This window comes from Pongo abelii, chromosome 20, assembly GCF_028885655.2.
Source record: "Pongo abelii isolate AG06213 chromosome 20, NHGRI_mPonAbe1-v2.0_pri, whole genome shotgun sequence".
NCBI lineage: Eukaryota > Metazoa > Chordata > Mammalia > Primates > Hominidae > Pongo > Pongo abelii.
In genome coordinates this window covers 40,200,969-40,219,992 of record NC_072005.2, presented here as the reverse complement: position 1 = coordinate 40,219,992, position 19,024 = coordinate 40,200,969, and the positions used below count along the sequence as shown (strand labels likewise).

General features: G+C 43.2%; 1 long non-coding RNA gene across 1 annotated transcript; it reads left to right on the top strand.

Moving 5' to 3' along the window:
• The first annotated feature begins 7,478 nt into the window (after positions 1 to 7,478).
• Positions 7,479 to 17,764, top strand: LOC129051768 (uncharacterized). The gene is made up of 3 exons (XR_008516235.2): positions 7,479 to 7,566; positions 8,738 to 8,776; positions 17,467 to 17,764. It is a non-coding gene; the product is annotated as an uncharacterized LOC129051768 (long non-coding RNA).
• Positions 17,765 to 19,024: the final 1,260 nt, after the last annotated feature.

The following is a 19,024-nucleotide window of genomic DNA, read 5'->3' as shown; positions in this document are numbered from 1 at the left end:
TACTTACAATCATGGCAGAAGGCAAAGGGGAAGCAAGGCACGTCTTACTTGGTGGCGAGAGAGAGTGCAGGGGAAACTGCCACTTATACACCGTCAGATCTCATGAGAATTCCCTCACTATCATGAGAACAGCATGGGGGAAACCACACCTACAATCCAATCACCTCCTACCAAGTCCCTCCCTCCACACATGGGAATTACAATTCAGATTACAATTCAAAATGAGATTTGGGTGGGGACATAGAGCCAAACCATATCAGTTAGTCAGTGAAGACTGAGGTATCTGTAGAAGTGACGGAGGAGCACAGTGGTCTGGATGAACCAGTGGGGTGATAGTCAGAGGACTGGCATTCAGTGAGGCTGGGGGAGAAGCTTGCTAAAAGCATTGCCCTTGAAAAGCAGGGCATACCTATCTGATACTGAGGACATAGAATGCAGTTTGGAGATGCTTCCTAGCTACCTAATCTTCCAAGGCAAACCATGCACTCTTCAGCCTGATATTTGTGATGCCTCCCTGGGCTGCATGATAGAGGGTGCACTGCAAAGGAAGTGAAGGAAAGTCACCACAGGACAAAGGTGGAAGCCCAGGGGCCTTTCCCTAGTGAAACTTTCTGGCTGTTCCTTTGGAACTTCCACCTGCTAGTTGCAGATGTTTGCCACTGGATGGGGCCCCATGCTATGTGGGAACTGTTCAGGACTGTGGGTACTTAGTTCCAGCAGAGTTGGCTCCACCAGGGCACCAGGTCTGCAGGCTTCTCAACTCCTGGCCTGGAGAGGCAGCTTCAGCAACCAGTGCCTGGGAGTCCACTAGCCCTTTCTCTCTGAGTCATGTGAGGGCAGAATCTGCTCAAAGCAGAGGGCTGGAGCAACCTGGATTGTGCCAGAGTGAGGGCCCAGCTCACTGGAGGTCAGAGTAAGAGAGTCAAGGATGGAAAGAAGCAGGGTTTTGCTCAGTCTCTTGCAGATACTGAGGCACTCAGGAGGCCCAGGATGGCAGCAGCAGGGCATGTGCTAAGGTGGGGAAGGAGTGACCAAGTGGCATGGGTGCAACTTACCCCAGCCTCTTCCTTTTAGGCAGCCACCACAGAGGACATCTGTTTACCTCTGTACCCTACCCCACCTCCATGCTGGTAGATATAGTCTGGGGATACCTTTAAAACAAACAAACAAACAAACAGACAAAACAGGATCTGTCTATCACCTGTCCAAATCCTGAAGCAAATGAGCCTTCTTTATGGCCACCTTGGAAAGGCCTGAGTCCCCAGCATCACCTGGGATACAAAGTGTTCTGAGGTGGGGGCAGAGTGCCCTCCTGCCCAGATGCCACACTCCACAATATCTCTTCCTGGCAGACAGGTTTCTCTTAACTTCCTTTGGCAAATTTGGTTTCACTTCCTTTTGCAACTTTAGAACCTTTCTCAGGTCTGTCATAAGGTAGTTGAGAAGCCAAGATTTGAACTCATTCTGTCTGATTCCAGAGCTCATGCATTAACCACCTGACTGTGGTGCCTCCTCATCATATGTGCATCAAGTATTATCATTTTTGTAGTTCTCAGAGTACTTAGCACCATGCACATCTGTAATAAGTACAGCCACTGCCTACTGGGAGGTCTAAAGGTTCAACTCATAAGGGACCCACAGGCCACACTGGGCTCCAGTCTCCTTAAAAGATGTGGGACAGAGATCAACAATTGTCAGCAGAACCCCATCAGGCATTTGTCTTCTCATTGAGCCTTGCAGCAAACCACACAGCTGTCTATAACCTATCTGCTCCCAGATGCAAGAACACAAGCTGCTCATCAGTTGGGTGCAGGATCCACTCTAGTACAAAAGCTGTGTGTCTCAAGGCATAATTCCTTATGATTACTTCATAGCTCTGCTTTTGCCCTGAGACAAAAGGAATTTCCTTCAATTCCTACTTTGCTGAGATATTGTTTTTTGAAAAGCAATTAAATCTTGTCAATCACTTTTCCCACCTCTTTGAGATACTTACATGGCTTTTCTCCTTTATTCTCTTAGTATGGTAAATTACATTGATTGATTTTAAATATTAAACCAGCCTTGAATTCCAGGAACAAACTCCATTTGGGCATGCTAGAACAACCTTTTATATTTGGTTAGATTTGATTTCCTGAAGTGGTGTTAAAGATTTTCATATCTATGTCTGTGAGGGATATTAATCTGTACTTTTTTTATTACTATTTTCTGGTGTTATGGTAATGCTAGTCTCATAGAATGAATTAGGAAAAGTTGCCTCCTTCTGTATTTTCTGAGAGTTTGTGTGGCACTGGTGAAATATTTTCTGTATATGTTTGACATAATTCACCAGGAAAATTATTTGTACCTACAAGTTCCCTCCTGGAAAGATGTTGATAATTACTTATTATCCTTTTATTGTCTGCCAGATCTGTAGCAGTGCTTTTTTCTCTGGTATTAGTAATTTCAAATTTCCCTTATTTCTTGATCAATTTTGGCAGACATTTATCAATTTTATTAATCTCTTTTAAAAATCTGTATTTAGCTTTGTTAATTTTCTCTATTACATACTTTTTTTTTAACTTTTTTTTATTATTATACTTTAGGTTTTATGATACATGTGCACAATGTGCAGGTTAGTTACATATGTATACATGCCATGGAATACTATGCAGCCATAAAAAATGATGAGTTCATGTCCTTTGTAGGGACATGGATGAAATTGGAAATCATCATTCTCAGTAAACTATTACATACTTTTTATTTCTACTCTTAGGATTGCTATTTCTTTATTTCTCCTTTGGATTTAGCCCATTTTTCTATTTGTCTAATTTTAGGATTTAAAATTCAATCATTATTTTTAGATATTTTTATTTTTAAATATAAACACTTAAAGTTGCAATATTACCTTGGGCACTGTTTTGACTGCATTCCACAAGTTTTTATTTGTCATGTTTTAATCACCATTCAGTTCAAAATACTTTCTAATGCTCCTTGTTATTTCTTCTTTGACCCATTGGTTATATAAAAGTACGTTTTGCTTTATTTCTAAATATGTGAAGACTTTCTAGATATCTCAGTTATTTATTACTATATTACTAATTTAATTTTATTGTAGCCAGAGAAAATACACTGTACGTGTTCAATCTTTTGAAATTTCTTGAGACTTATTTTTTGACCCAGTATGTTTGCCCTCATGAACATTCCATATTCACTAGAAAAAGAATGTGTGTTCAAATAATGTTGGATATAGTGTTATACAAATGCCACTAAATCAAGATAAATCTTTTGCATTCTTGTTTTTTGCCTGCTTGTTCTAACAATAAGTGAGAAAGAAGTGTTAATATCTCCAATTGTGATTGTAATTTGACTGTTATCTTTTAGTTTGGTCAGTTTTTGCCTGTTGAAATTCTGCTATTAAAACATAAACATTTAAGATATGTATATCTTCCCAAGAGAGATGCTAAAGAAAAGTGTAAAAAAACCAAAGCCATTCTTATGTACATCAGGATATATGGACAAAAACTTTCACAGCAGCATCATTATTGCAAATAACTGAAAGCAATACAAAGGCACATCAGCAAAAGATTGGACAGATAAGTTGTTCCTTCAATGGCAATGAAAATGGATGTTACAGAGATACATGGATACATGGAATATCCTGAGTGAATCTTACATTTATTTTGCAGAAGATATCAAACCAAACAGAGCACATATTATTCCATTCCTGTAAAGGTCAGTAACGGCCACATATAAACTATATTTTGGAGATTCATACGCAATAGAAAAAACTATTTACAAAGTCAGATAATACTGATTTTAAAAATCGGGATGTTGAATTCATCTGGGTGTTGAGGGAGGAGCACATTGTGACCCAGACAGAGCACTCAGGACTCTGAGCACACTAATAGTCTGTATTGCCTTCAGTGGTAGTTACATCAGTATCAACTTAAGAAAAATTTATTAAAATCTACATAAATAATAATTTTCTATATGTATGCTGTATTTCCCAATGCTATGAAATGAATTGTGTCTCCCCAAAATGTATATGTTGAAGTCCTAGCCCCCAGCACCTCAGAATGTGACCACATTTGGAGATAGAATCCTTTTTTTTTTTTGAGACACAGTTGCCCAGACTAGAGTGTAGTGGCGTGATCTCGGCTCACTGACCTCTGCATCCTGGCTCAAACAATTCTCATGCCTCAGCCTCCTGAGGAACTGGGATTACAGGTGTGTGCCACCGTATATGGCTAATTTTTGTATTTTTAGTAGAGATAGTAGACACCATGCATAAATACCAATTCTCTCCAAATTGATCTATTTCTCAATCTACAAATATTCTACTGGTGATCTCATCCAAGGTTGTGGCTGCAAATACCACTACAAGCCAAAAAATTATGTGTATATCTCCATCCCAGGCTGTCTTCCAAACTCCATGGTCATATATCTAATATTGTATTTCTTCTTGTCTTCTTTGTATTTGTGTAGAATAAAAGAAAAAAAATTTAAAGTAAAAGAATATTGTATTTGTGACCTATTTTTAGATGTCTAGTAGACATCACAGACCCAACATCTTTACCTCTGTTATGATTTTTGTTATGGTTTATTTCTATTTGGTCTTGAGATCCCTCTGTTGGAATGGCTATTGGCCAAGATAGCCACTCTCTAGGAGAGCTCTGACCAGGTGGAAGTTACATTCAGATGTGTGTCAGGTGAGACACAATGAGGAAGTGAAACCAAGACGCAAGAAACAGAATACATTTATTATGCACAAGTCCCAGAAACATTAGGCTTGCCAATGGCAGGAGAGGGGGAGGCAACAGGATGTCTGGAGGCAAAAGGAGCTCAACTACCAGGTGCAGGGGGTGGGGGGTGGTGGAGGGGAGAAGGACCTGTGGGATTAGACCTTTGCCAAGGTCCATGGGCCTTAAGGTCCTGTATTAGTCCATTCTCACATTGTTTTAAAGAACTACCTGAGATTGGGTAATTTATAAAGAAAAGAGGTTTCATTGACTCACAGTTCTGTAGCTGTACAGGAAGCATGGCTAGGAGGCCTCATGAAACTTACAATCATGGCAGAAGGTGAAGGGGAAGCAGGCATGCCTTACATTGCTGGAAAAGGAGGAAGAGAGCAAAGGGGAAGGTGCCACACACTTTGAAACAACCAGGTCTCATGAGCACTCACTATCACAACAGCAAGGGGGAAGTCCCCCCAACACATGATCCAATCACCTCCCACCAGGCCCCTCCTCCAACATGGGGATTATAATTTGACATGAGATTTGGTCAGGGAGGGACACAAATCCAAAACCTATCAGGTCCATTATCCCTTACATTTTCATGTGGGGGCTGTGAATTGGCTAGTTTAAAGAAAGCACATGCAAAACAGGGAGTTATATGACTCTGGTGTTGACCATTAGGTTCTATCCACATCTGATCTGTGGTCACACCTCATAGGGAATCATGAGAGAGAAAGAAAGAGAGGAAGCGTGAGTCTGGCTGGGAATGGTGGCAAGGAGAGATACAACACTCTTGATGACTACACATGCCCAGCAACTGATGGCAGCCCACAGTGAGGGCAGGGTAGCCCAGGTAGAACCAAGGGGCCCCTATGCCCTCACCAGTGCACATCTACCCACAACACTGCAGGGATCTGGTGCTGACCCAGGCTGGACTTGAGCCTCCCACTTCCTGCCCAAAAGTCTAGTTAGTGCCTACCTTTCACTCAGGAAGTCATTCAGGATCTCAGCCCAGAGGACTAAGTCTTGATCTTTCACTCCAGAGTTTGGGTTTCCACTATTCCCTTCACAGGCTGTGTACTCTCTTGGCCAAAGAGAACCTTTGCAAGCAGCTGCCCATGAACTTGCAGGCTCACTAGTGTTATAGGACCAAGAGATTTTCATGTGCTTGCTGTGCAGTAACAGACCCATTACCCTGAGACAGCAGCGTTTGCAGCAGAGAAAGAGTTTATCAATTACAGGGCACCAGGAAAGGAGATGGAAGGGGACTCTCAAATCCATCTCCCTAGAAGTTCTTGGCTGGGATTTTTAAGATCATGGAGGGCAAGGGGCTGGAGAATCGAGGCCATTGATTGGTTGGGGTTAGGGAGACAAAATCATCAGGATGTGGAAATTGCATTCTTTGGTGTGTCAGCTCCTGTGGCATCCTTCAGACCAGGTGAGTCAGTAGTTTCATTGGTATGCCAGACCTCAAGGAATATCTCAAAGGGAAAACCTAATGTTTCTTAATGTTCAAGTTGTTATATATGGGGTAGTTAAGGGGAATTATAGTCTTGTAACAGGGTTCACAGGTGTTCGAGTCTTTGAATGCAAGGAATTGTTAGCTTATCTGCGGTGGCAGATATCACAAAAATCATGCAAGGACCTTTTTACTTTTCTTTTTTTTTGCTTATCAGCTATCATTAGTGTTAGTGTATTTTACCTATTGCCCAAGACAATTCTTCTTCCAATGTGGCCCAGGGAGCCAAAAAGTTGAACCCCCATCATTTGAAGGCAATCAGCACAAAACAACTATAAAAAAGCAGGTCAGAGAGCAAGCTGATGGAATGGTTAATGTTGAATGTGCTGCAACCTTGGCTTATTTTCGTTTCTCCCTTCTTCCCTGATACATTTTTAAAGGTTTATAGGAGTGGTTTCACTAGCCTTGGAAGTTTCCACCCATGGCTTCTCCAGCAGGTTCTCACCCTAAAGGTTGGAGAGCAGAAGATCTCGCTGGGCAACTCCAGAGAAAACCAGAAAATTTTAGTGCCACCCTTGTCCACTTGATTCTGGGCAGCCCAACATCACTCTTCTGTCTTTCCTATCGTGGCCCTATCTGGAGGCTTTTTTCTCTTCTCCCTGAAGGAGCATACAGAAATTCACAGAACTGACTCTAACTGTTCAGGCCACAGTCAGTTGAAGATCAATAAGGTAGTTAGTTTCCAGCTATGCGTGGCCATACTTTGGGTGTCAGTAACACGACGGAATGATCATTCCATTTGGATTTGTAATCTCTGAGAACATCAGAAATATGGCCCATGGGAACATGCTGAGCTTCATAGAGTCTGAAATAATGTCTCAAAACACGTCCAGAGATGTAGCTACTTCCCCACCTCAGAGCCTGAGAATGAGGGTTATTCAAGACAGCGTGGCTGCAAGGGAAAGCTCTTCACCACGTGGAGGTGTGAGAGCTATGTCACCCTTACCCAGAATTCTCTGCTGAGTGGCAGCAGTGCTTATCCAATGAAAGCACAGAAAGATGGGAGATTCCAGGTTTAGGAGTGAAGATGGTCAGGACTTCCTGTCTCGCTTTGTGGCGGTCATTTTGGCTGCCTTGCAGCTGTTTTACCTGTTCAGAAACTACGGAGGGCTGGGTTAGGTCTGAGGAAAAAGGAGGCGAAGGCAACAGGAAGCCTTGTCCCTACTGCACAGAGGTAAGACTGAGGCTCTGAAGCTAGGCTAGGGTGCCACCCATTGTGATCTCGTGTCAGTGCTGGGCTGGAGGCTGCCATGTGGCTGTCCCCATCCTGGTCACCGCAGTTTCTGGAGCCATTCACTCACAGGCTTGCATCACGGTGTCTTCAAGTTGGTGGTGCATCCCTTGGGCCCTCACCCATCGGACTCCCACTTTCAAATCTTAAGCCCCACATTGTGGAAACCTGTTCAGGTCACTTCAGTCTAGGCCCTGGTGTTTAGGCTGGGGGAAGCGGGAGAGCTCATGGGTAGTGAAGCCATTTCTGAAAGCCAGTGTGGTGAGTCACAGAAGATTGTTACAGACTGAGGGATCAGCATGTGCAAAGGCTTGGAGGGGCAACTGGGCTGGCCTGGGGGCTGTATGTACACAGAGTAGAGTGTGAAGAGAAGTCCCACCTGCAGTGACAAGGTGTTGTACCTTCATTTGTCACAGAACCAAACTGGGCCCATTTGCCCATATACAAAGGAAAGTCAAACACCAGAAACCCAAACACCAAAGCATTGGGTTTTTGCGGCTATAAAGGTTTACTAAGAGTCAAGGAGACAGGAGGCCAGTCTGTCTCCTTGTACTAGCTTGGCCGCCATAGATTTGAGGGAGAGATTTTGAGGGTGGGGTTTTGGGCTGGACAGTGATTGGCTGGAAGAAAAAGCAGTTTGGAGAGTCCCTTGGGCAAGGACTGTTGCCCCTACATGCTGCTTTATGGGTCATATGTTCAGGAAATGGTGTTAGCATGATCTGGAGGTATTTTCAGCCCTCTAACATCAAAAGGTCACTCATCTAATGAGTAAGTCTATTCTGTGCAGACTCCAGTCAGCCATATTGGTCCCAAGCATGCTCAGCTCATCAGCCAACTTTGTTGCAAACAGAGGGGACTGTAACAAACTATTTACTTCTCTACTGTTCTGCAAAACAAGCTCAGGAAATTTTGCTAGTTAACAAATTCTCTACCCCTGGGGCACGGTTTCACTTTCTGATGGTGCTTGGAGCCATGCAGGGTTGTGAACAGAGGAGGAACACAGTCTGAGTTAAGGGTTTTAAAGTTTCCCAAAAGCTGCTTGGAGGAAGAAGACTGGATGAGGCACAAGTTGGACAGTGAGGTACAGGGAGATTGAGTACTTGTTCAAAGTTACAAAGCAGATAAAAGGCATTATTGAGGACTGAAATATAGAGATTGTACAGTCAGTCCAAGGTCACCTGTTTCCACCACTGGGCAGATGTTCAAGAGAGGCCTAAGCCCATGGAGTCCTCCCATAGTTGCCTGCTTCTCAAGGTCTACCTCTTCCCACAGGTTCCTGTGGCCACAAAAGTGCTTATGGATCATACACAGGTGAGTGAGCCCTCAATGGTCCCAACCTTCCATCCACGCGTCTATAGGATTGTGGTGCCTTGGGACTCAGCCTGTGTGCGACTCTTCTAGCCCTTGAGACTGGGGATGCTTGAGAAACCCCAAGCCCAGGGTCCTGGGCCAGAGGGAGTATATATAATAGTTCCTATGTATATCTAGCAAACAACAGAATGAGGTGTGGAAGGTTATCCTAAGCACAGGTACCACCATCTCCAAATGCTTGAAGGTAAGGCTTAGAAGGGAGTGTTCAGAGAATCACAGATCTCCTCTCTTTCTTGCTAGCAGGAGAGTAGGGGTCAGATCCGGAATGGCAGTCTGAGAAGTTGGGTGGTTTCTGGAGATGATGGGAGCAATGGCATGGGAGCAATGACGTGACATGACTCAGGTCTTAATAGGCTCCCTCTGGCTGCAGACTGAACAAATTTTGAGAGTGAGGGAGGAGGCAGGAAGATCATGGATGGGGTTACTGCAATAGTCTAGGTAAGTGTTGGTGGTATCTGGAAATGGAAAAAGTGGCTGGATTCCAGACCTTTTTTAAAAATAGGGCTGAATGCTGGATTTTCTAATGTTGAGGGTGAGAGAAAAAAAGGTAGCAGCTGGGCGTGGTGGCTCATGTCTGTAGTCCTAGAACTTTGGGAGGCCGAGGCGGGTGGATCACAAGGTCAAGAGATTGAGACCATCCTGGCCAACATGGTGAAACTTCGTCTCTACTAAACATACAAAAATTAGCTGGGCGTGGTGGTACGTGCCTGTAATCCCAGCTACTCGGGAGGCTGAGGCAGGAGAATTGCTTGAACCCAGGAGGCAGAGGTTGCAGCAGGCCGAGATTGTGCCACTGCACTCCAGCCTGGCAACAGAGCGAGACTCCGTCTCAAAAAATAAAAAATAAAAAATAAAAAAAGGTAGCACTTAGGGATTACTCCAAAGTTTTGGAAGGAAGTGTCATAGGTGAGCAGTGACTGTCTGGGCCAATGGTGTGGGAGTGAAAGAACTTACCAAGACAATTGTAGGTAAATAAAGGCAGATTTATTAGAGAAAGTAGGAAGATATGTTGCCCATAGGCAGGATCGGCAGAAGAGAAGCTGACTGCCAAGAAACAAAGGCTTGTTTGAGATTTTATAGGATAGTGTTTATGCTGTGTGCCGAAGAGGGTTTTGTGCAATACTGATAACGCTATGGTTGCAGTGAGCTAGCATGCAGGTGTCTGGTGATAGTTGGGCACAGGAAGATTGTGAGTTATTTGTGCAGGAGGGCTGTGTGTCCTGGACCATGAAGAAAGGCAGACTTGGAGCTTATCTGCTTTTTCTTTTTGATTTCTCCTCGTCCTGCCAGCCTGACTCCTTTTGCCTAATTAGGACTCCACAGAAATAAAGGGGAAGATAGTAGTAAAAGTAATTTTCAGTGGGTATATGGGAGTTTTGTTTTGGCCATGTGAAGAGTGAGATATTTCAGAGAACACTGAGTGAAGACATCAAGTGGACTGGTAGACACAAAGGTCTGGAACTCTAAGGAGTCATTCAGAATAGAGACATCCAGAAGGTGGTGGCCACTTTGTAGACTTGAGGTGAAGCTGTGCATCACATTTAGAAAAAGAAATCTTCAGGTCATGATCTTCAGCTTTCAGCTGGCCAAGAAGGGGAGAGTGAGGGCCGAGGACTGGATCTCTTGCTTGGGTACCTGGTTGGGTGTGCTGGGCATCACAGGCACATCTGAAGGGAGAGAACTGAGCCTGAAGGGCGGCTTTGGGGAAAGGAGGGTCTGGCAGGAGGCCAGGGCTTCTAAGGGAAGAATAGACATTCATGTGGATACAGAAGCATAGGAGTAATTGACGAAAGATGATACTGAGGGCAGGGCCTTTACTTCACAGCTCTACGGACTCACCAGGCTAGTGGATCAGCACAGGGGCAAATGTGGTTGTCTGCTAGAGGCATTAGGAGGGCAGCGGTTTGTGGGGAGGTATCTAAAACCTGCATGTTGTTCTGGATGGCTGAGATTGACTAATGAAACAGAGCCAGAAGGTGAGGCTTTCTTAGCAGGATTAAGGGTTGCCCTTGGCAGTGAAAGCCATTGGAGGTCTTGGGGAAGTACTAGATTCTGTTTGAATTGCCAGGCATGTTCTTGATGCCATGTGGTGAGTAGCAAGTAAGGAGGCTAGGGAGGGATCTATAGTTTGGGATAGGAAGATAGCAATATCTATGACATCTGGAGATATGAGAGAGGTATAGCCTAAAGAATGATGTGCACGTGGAGAGGGAGTATGTCCTAGGGCTCTGGTATTTGGGACTTAAGGATGAAGAGTGAGCCCAAGTTTGGTTGTGTTTGGAAGTTACCATCTAGGGGACTTCCTGGTAATTTCTTGGCAAGAAGGGGTGGGGCCCTGCGTGGCAGGCCTGGAACTTAAATGGTGTCTGTCTTCCCACCTGCTTCTTATTGTTGAGCACAGACACAGCAATCAATGGGTGATAGGAGGGAGTAGGCACAAATGACGCCAAGGTCTGATACATCCTCTGGGTTGTGGATCTTGGGAAGAGTATGAATGTGGGGTGGATTTATAGAAAGATGTACTGGAGGTCCTCAAGAGAGAGGCTGTTCATGGTTTCATCTGTCCCTATCATAACAGCAGTGTGACTTTTGAGGAAGTGGCCATGCACTTCTCCTGGAGGGAATGGAGTCTCCTTGATGATGTTCAGAAACTCCTATACTGCAATGTGATGCTGGAGAACTTTTCACTGATGGTCTCAATAGGTGAGACCCTCACACCCACCCAGATGTTTTAGACTAGACTCTGCCTTTCCTTTTCCCCGAGAACAGATCCATCCTTCTCACATTAGGACAATGGACTCTACTTCCTTCCTCAGTTTCCTGGGTAGGTTCACCTGTTGGTGGGGCTGTGCCATTGCACTGTCCTATCCTCTTCCCAAGCAGCCTCAATACCTGCTGCCCCAAAGCCTTACTTGGAAGGGGATCAGGAGTCTGGCCGTCAGCCTTTATAAGCCCACTTTTCCCTTTCCCTGGCCAGGTGACCTCTCCGCCCCAGGTTCTGCCCCCTTCCTCTAGCTAATATATCCCCATGTCTTCCTATACCAGGAATTGCAGTTACCGACATGGTCACTATTTATGTCCTCCTCTGAGGTTGTTTTTGTGACATTTGGTTTTCTTACTTGTAGTCTGTTGCTCCAAGTTGCCCTGGGCCAGTGCTGGCTCCTCCCTTCTTCAGTCTTTCCTTTAGTTCTTGCATTATCCAGGTACTATTCTCACCTGGGAGCAGGGGGAAGCGCTATGGGTGCTCCTTAGTGTGGACATACGGCTCAGAGGGGTCCTGACCCCATTAAGTGGCAGGTGAGAGGGCATGACATCAGGGCTGTGTTCAAATCATACCATGAACCAGTCCTGTTCCCACTACTATTTTGGTGCCAATGCCAGTGGTCACACCTCATTTCTACCTTTCTTTTCCCGTTCTTGACACGAGCAGCTTGCCATTTCTAGTCAGACTTTTGTCCCAGGGCTAATCCCCAACTCTCTGTATTGCACATCTTACCCACTCCTGTCCACTGCTCCCTCTCACAGTGTTCTCCAGCACTGGCCCACACATACTGTGTTGTGAGATGCACACATATTCTTAAGTAGTCTTTGAATGTGAGCCACTCTTTTGCCATTGGATTTTCTTGGGCCTGGACATACCTTTCTGCACACCTCTCATGTCATCAGCAAAGACAAGTACCAAAAACCATTGGCAGAGGAGGGAGTTGTAGACCCCACCTCTCCTCTTTGTGCTGCACCTCATCCCTGTGTCCTTTGCTGGGTGAGTCTTCCCCCATGTTGTGACCTTTTGAAAACTATGAGTTCACAACAGCTGCTTCCTCAATCTGACCCAAACTCTCTCCTCCTGAAAACAGTCCTGTGAACTCACATAGACTCATGCATTGGTGTGCAGATACACATTTGTGACGTCGGTGCCCCTTTTCACCAAAGCCCACGTGCACTTCACTGGCACGTCTTTGCTTTCAGGGTACTGGCATGAAGTGAAAGATAAGGAAGCACCTTCTCAGCCTAGATTTTCTGTAAAAGAACTGTCACAGGTCAGAGCCCCCCGAGGCCCTTTCCTCAGAAAGCCCACCCCTGTGATATGTATGTCTTAATCTTGAAAGATATTTTGCCTTTTGCTGAGGACAGGGGAAAATATCCCAGGAAGAAACCGTATACTTAGGGGCATGTGGAAAATGATCCTTTCAGTAAAGAGAAACCCTTCAGAAGGGATGTAGATAGGAGCTTGTTCGTGAAGGGCTGCAGATTTCTTGTGCCAAATAAGTCCTTTACCTTTGAGAAGGTTGGAAGGTACTTCCTGGTTGACTCAGGACTTCTCCAGCACCAGGCCACTTACAACAGTAAAAGACACACAGCACCACTGAGTGTGGGGCAGCCATTCACACTGAAAAAGCAAAGAGAAGTGCAGTGAATTCAGGAAAGCCATAAACTGCAAACACACACTTGTTCAGCACCAAAGAGTCCACAGTGGAGAAGGGTTTTATGAGTGTATCACATATGTGAAAGCTATCAAATACAAACCCTTACTTGTCAAACACCAAACAGTCCACATTGGGGAAAGGACTTATGAGTTCTGCGAATGTGGGAAAACCTTCAACTGCAAATATGGACTTGTTCCTCACCAGTGAATTTACACTGGAGAAAGACCTTATTAGTGCAGGGAACATGGGAAATTCTTTAGCCAAAGTTCCAGTTTTACTGAACAACAAAGAATTCACACTGGAAAACGGTCTTATGAATGCAGCAAAAATGGAAAATTCTTTGTCCATGTACACAGAAATATCTTCAGGGATGGATTAAGTGAATTTAGGAGCAACAGATATTAGAAATGCTTCACATCCTTGTTACTGTGATAGTGGAAGAGTATGAGGTTTATCCATATAAACCATGGACCAGAGAGACCTGCATTCAAATCCTGCCCCTGCTTATTAGACTGAGATACTCTGGACAACTTCCTCAGATCACTGACTGTGATATAGAGAAGGTGCTCATGTTTACCACACAGATGGGGAAGGACTGATAAAAGTAGTAAAAACACATTGGGTCAAAATAACTGATTAATATACGACAAGGACTCTATTGGAAAAACGTAAACAACATTTAAGAACAGATGGGTAATATAAGTAGAACTGCTAAGAGAAGATCAAAAGGAAATGCTAGAAGTCGGGCGCATGGTGTCTCACGCCTGTAATCCCAGCACTTTGGGAGGCTCAGGCAGGGAGATCACTTGAGGTCAGGAGTGCAAGACCAGCCTGGCCAACATGGTGAAACCCCGTCTCTACTAAAAGCACAAAATTAGTAGGGCGTAGTGGTGCATGCCTGTAATCCCAGCCTCTCTGGAGGCTGAGGCAGGAGAGTTGCTTGGACCCAGGGGGCAGAGGTTGCAGTGAGCCGAGATCGTGCCACTGCACTGCAGCCTGGGTGACAGAGCGACACTCCGTCTCAAAAAAAGAAAAAAGAAAAAAAAAAAGGAAATGCTAGAGATGAAAAACATTGTTAACACAAATGAATGCCTTTGAAGGGCTCATCAGTAGACTGGACATAGTGGAAAAAAGAATCAATGAGCTTGAAGATATGTCAGTAGAAACTTAATACAAATTAAACATCTGAAATGTCAGACTGAATAAAAAATAAGACCCAAAAATCTTCAAGAAATTCACTTTAAATATAAAGATACTGGTAGGTTAAAAGTTAAGGGGTGGAGAAAGATATGCCATGCTAACATTCATCAAAATAAAGCAGGAGTAACTATATTAATATCCGACTTCAGAGCAAGGAAAGTTTCAGGGGTAAAGAGGGGCAGTACATAATGATAAAGAGGTCAATTCTCCAAGACGATATAATAATCCTTAATGTGTATGTACATAACAAAGCATCAAAACATGTAAGGTGAACAACTTAAAACTCAACAGTGAGAACACAAAATGACCCAACTGAAAAATGGTCGAAAGACCTGAACAATACCTTACCAGAGAAGATATACAGAGGGCAAATAAATATGTAAAGATGCACATCATATGTCATTCGGGAATATAATGAAGACATTAACAAGACATTAGCCTACACATCTATTAAAGTGGCTAAAATCTTAAAAACTGACAATACCAAATGCTGACAAGTATGTAGAGTGAAAGAACTCTATAAATGATGCTGGGAATGCAAAGTGGTATAGCCATTGTTACCAACTGAATTGTGTCTCCCCCAGCTCAGTAGATAACAGCAGCTCTGTTCTCTTGGCCCTCTATCCTCTTTTTCTGGCTTGCAGATATAGTTGCCTTCTTGCCGTGACTTCACATGGTTCTGTGGGGTAGACAGGGAAGAGAAAGGAAAAGGGGAGGCCTCAATCTCTGGTGTCTCTTCCTTTTTTTATATGGACATGAGTCCTAGCAGGTTAGAGCACCACACTTATTATTTAATTTAACCTTAATTAGGTCCTTACAGGCCCTTTCTCCAAATATAGTCACATTGGGGTTAGGGCTTCATATTTTGAACTTAAGTTCACACAAAAACTTTCATATGGATGATTATTGCAATTTTTTTCATAATTTCCCCAAACTGAAAGCAACCAGAATGTCATTCTGTATGTGAATGGATGAAAAGGAAACAAAAACCGGTTGTACATCCACACAAAGGAATATTATTCAGTGATAAAACAAAATGGGCTATCAAGGCACCAAAAGACAGAGAATTCTTACACACATATTGCTAAGTGAAAGAAGGCAGTCTGAAAATGCTATGTATAGTATGAGGCTGGGCATGGTGGTTCATGCCAGTAAACTCAGCACTTTGGGAGGCTGAAGCGAGAGGATCACTTGAGCTATGGAGTTCCAGACCAGCCTGGGCAACACGGCAAAACCCCGTCTCTACAAAAAATACAAAAATGAGGAGGATGGAGTGGTGCATGCCTGTGGTCCCTGCTACTCAGGAGGTTGAGGTCAGAGGATCACTTGAGCCCAGGAGGTGGAGGTTGCAGTGAGCTGAGATCATGCCACTGCAACTCCAGCCTGGGTGACAGAGACCCTGTCTCAAAAAAAAAATGGTATGTATAGTACGATTCCAATTATGTGACATTCTGGGAAAGACAAACTACAGATACAGTAAGAAGATCAATAGTTGCCAGGAGATTGGGGGAGGGTTGAATGGGTGAAATTCAAGGGATTTTTGTGGCCATGAGGCTACTCACTATGATACTGTTTGCATTTGTCAAAACTCATAGACCTGTCCAACACAGAGTGAACCTTAATGTATGCAAATTAATGTAATAAATTCAGAGGTTGAGGGATCCCAGAAAATAATTTAGGCTGTAACATGCAAATCTATCTGTATTACAAATGTATGAAGCAACTTCATAGAGGGAGTAGAGGGAAAGGTGCTGACCTAAGTAACTTTAGAAATGAATGGAGTCTGTAAGACTAAAGGCAAAATGAACTACAAATATGCAGTGTACACTAGTTGATAAAGTTTTCACATGAGGGTACAGATTAACAATTCTGATACTGCTATACATGTATACTGGAATTGAACTATTAAATGGATACTGGACAGTGGGAGCCAGGTTTTCACTGTTGGAGTAGGAATTTATAGATTAGCAAGGGGAGGATGCTAGAATGATCTATGTGGTACCAGATTTGAGTTGGAATCATCAGTAAGAATACATGTTTAAGTTAATATAGATACAGATGGCATATACATGGTTAGTATATACACATACATTTCCTTGCTCTGTTGCTGAGAAGACCTCAAAGAAATTGTACCCCAGTAACAATGAGCACATCTGATGCCTAAATCTTGATTGTAATGTATTTATCTAATAAAATTGTAGGGAGACCCCCTGAAACTATTGCTATGGAATAAAAGATGAAATGCTCCTGATTATTGTAAATACAAAATTGCATGCAGGATTGTGTAAAGACAATGCAAGGTTGGGCTGCCAGAATGAGCCAACAGCACGTGATGTGCTTCCCCCTGCAGAGAGCCTATAAATGGACGTGGAGTCAGGGAGGTTTCACATCACCAAGATTCCTATCCCAGAAAAGCAGATGTTCATAGCTCTGGGAATGAAATGTGACCCTTGTGGAGAGCCTATAAATGGATGCATGAGGGGTGCCTGTTCATATGGATAAGATAGGGCTATAAACGCCCTTATCTTGCCACGGCTCTTCTAGGTCTCTTTAGGATTAAGACATACTCCCTTCTGAGAATCTGTGGTCTAACAGGTTGTCTAGTTTCACGTCCTGCTTCTATTGATTGTTTGCAACCAGCTTTTGCTGCAATTATTACTACTGATTAGTATCTTACTAAACATAGGTTATGGATAGACTGTGTTTCTGTTTCAAGGCTCTGTTACAAATTGCTGATGCACACACTATATTGTAAATTCTTATCTCTGTATACTGTACTTCTGCATACCGATGTTATGTTAAAGAATAACTTCATCCCCATGTGACCATCTCACCTCATAATCAAACGACCCTAAATCCCTCACTAACCTACCCCCACCCTCACTAAACTTAATAATAAATGCTGGTATATCCAGTGCACTGGTGGCATCACAGGACCAGAAGGCAGTGACCCCCCGCACCTAACTTTCACTATCTTGTGTGTGTCTTTTATTTCTCAACCTGAAGATCTGCCTGGGAACAAAGAAAGAGCCCCGCTGCATTGCAAGCTGCTGGCCAGATCCCACAATATAAAATGAACCAGGGTCCCTTGGAGAAATGGCTGATTCTAGGACTGGGAAAGAAAATATACAACATGAGCTTGGAGCAACTTGTAATGCCAGAAAATAAGGAAGTGCTGCAAATAAATAAAGAAAGTCATAGTGATAGGGGCATGTCAAAGGGACACAGGAGCCAACTGAAAGGGCTCCCAATGGCCAAAAACAGAGTCATTTGAGAAAAATAAATGTGTGTTTGTGTGTATAGTATAATGTATACATACATAAGTATGTATATATACATTGTATTAGTCCTTTTTCACACTGCTATAAAGAACTACCTGAGATTGGTAATTTATAAAGACAAGAGGTTTAATTGACTCATAGTTCCACATGGTTGGGGAGGCCTCAGGTAACTTAAAATCATGGTGGAAAGGCAAAAGGGAAGCAAGGCATGGCTTACAAGTTGGCAGGAGAGAGAGCGCATAGAGGGAAGAGCCACACACTTTCAAACAACCAGATTTCATCAGAACTCACTCACTGTCACGAAAATAGCAAGAGGGAATTTTGTCCCATGATTCAATTACCTCCCACCAGGCCCCTCCCTGCAACACATGGGGATTACAATTTGAGATGAGATTTGGGTGGGGACACAGAGCCAAACCATATTAACATATGTATTGCATTATAATCCAAAGTATAAAATATAAAAGTATATGAGCACATAATGATAAAAATAAATGATCAAATAAGTTAATCAGTGCGGAAGAAGAGACAAGTCTTCTGTGCTGAAGAATTCCAAGTAAATTAGGTAGATAGGAGTATATCTCACACTCCTTAAGTGTGGACTGTGCATAGTAACTTCCTTTCCAAGAGCACAATATGAATAATTCGGGAAAAGACTAACTTTACGGTGGAGAAGTCTGACAAACACTGCTTCAACTAGGTGATCATTCAACATCAGTAGTCATTAATCATGTTGATGGTATGTACCCTTAATATCATGTAATGAAAATGGTACTCTATTCTTCTTCTTTCATCTACCTCTCCTGAATCCATAACCCCATGAGAAAAACCTATAATCATGAGGAAAAATAGTTAACAAGTTCCAGTAGAAGGGCATCCTACAATATGCCTTATCAATACTCTTCAAAACTGTCAAGATCATCAAAAACAAACAAACACCACATATCCCCATGTCCACCCTTCGCCCTTGGTAACCACTGTTTCATTCTCTATCTTTGTTTTATTCTCTATTTGACTTACCTCTTTTAGAGTCCACATTTAAGTGATATCATGGAGTACTTTTCTTTCTGTGTCTGGCTTATTTCACTTAGCATAATGTCCTTCAGGTTCATCCATGCTGTGGCAAATGGAAGGATTTCCTTTTTAAGGTTGAGTAATATTTCTCTCTCTCTCTCTCTCTCTCTCGTATGTGTGTGTGTGTGTGTGAGTGTAAACCACAGTTTATTTATTTGTCCATCAACAGACAATTTAGTTGTTTGCATATGAATATAGGAGTGCAGAGA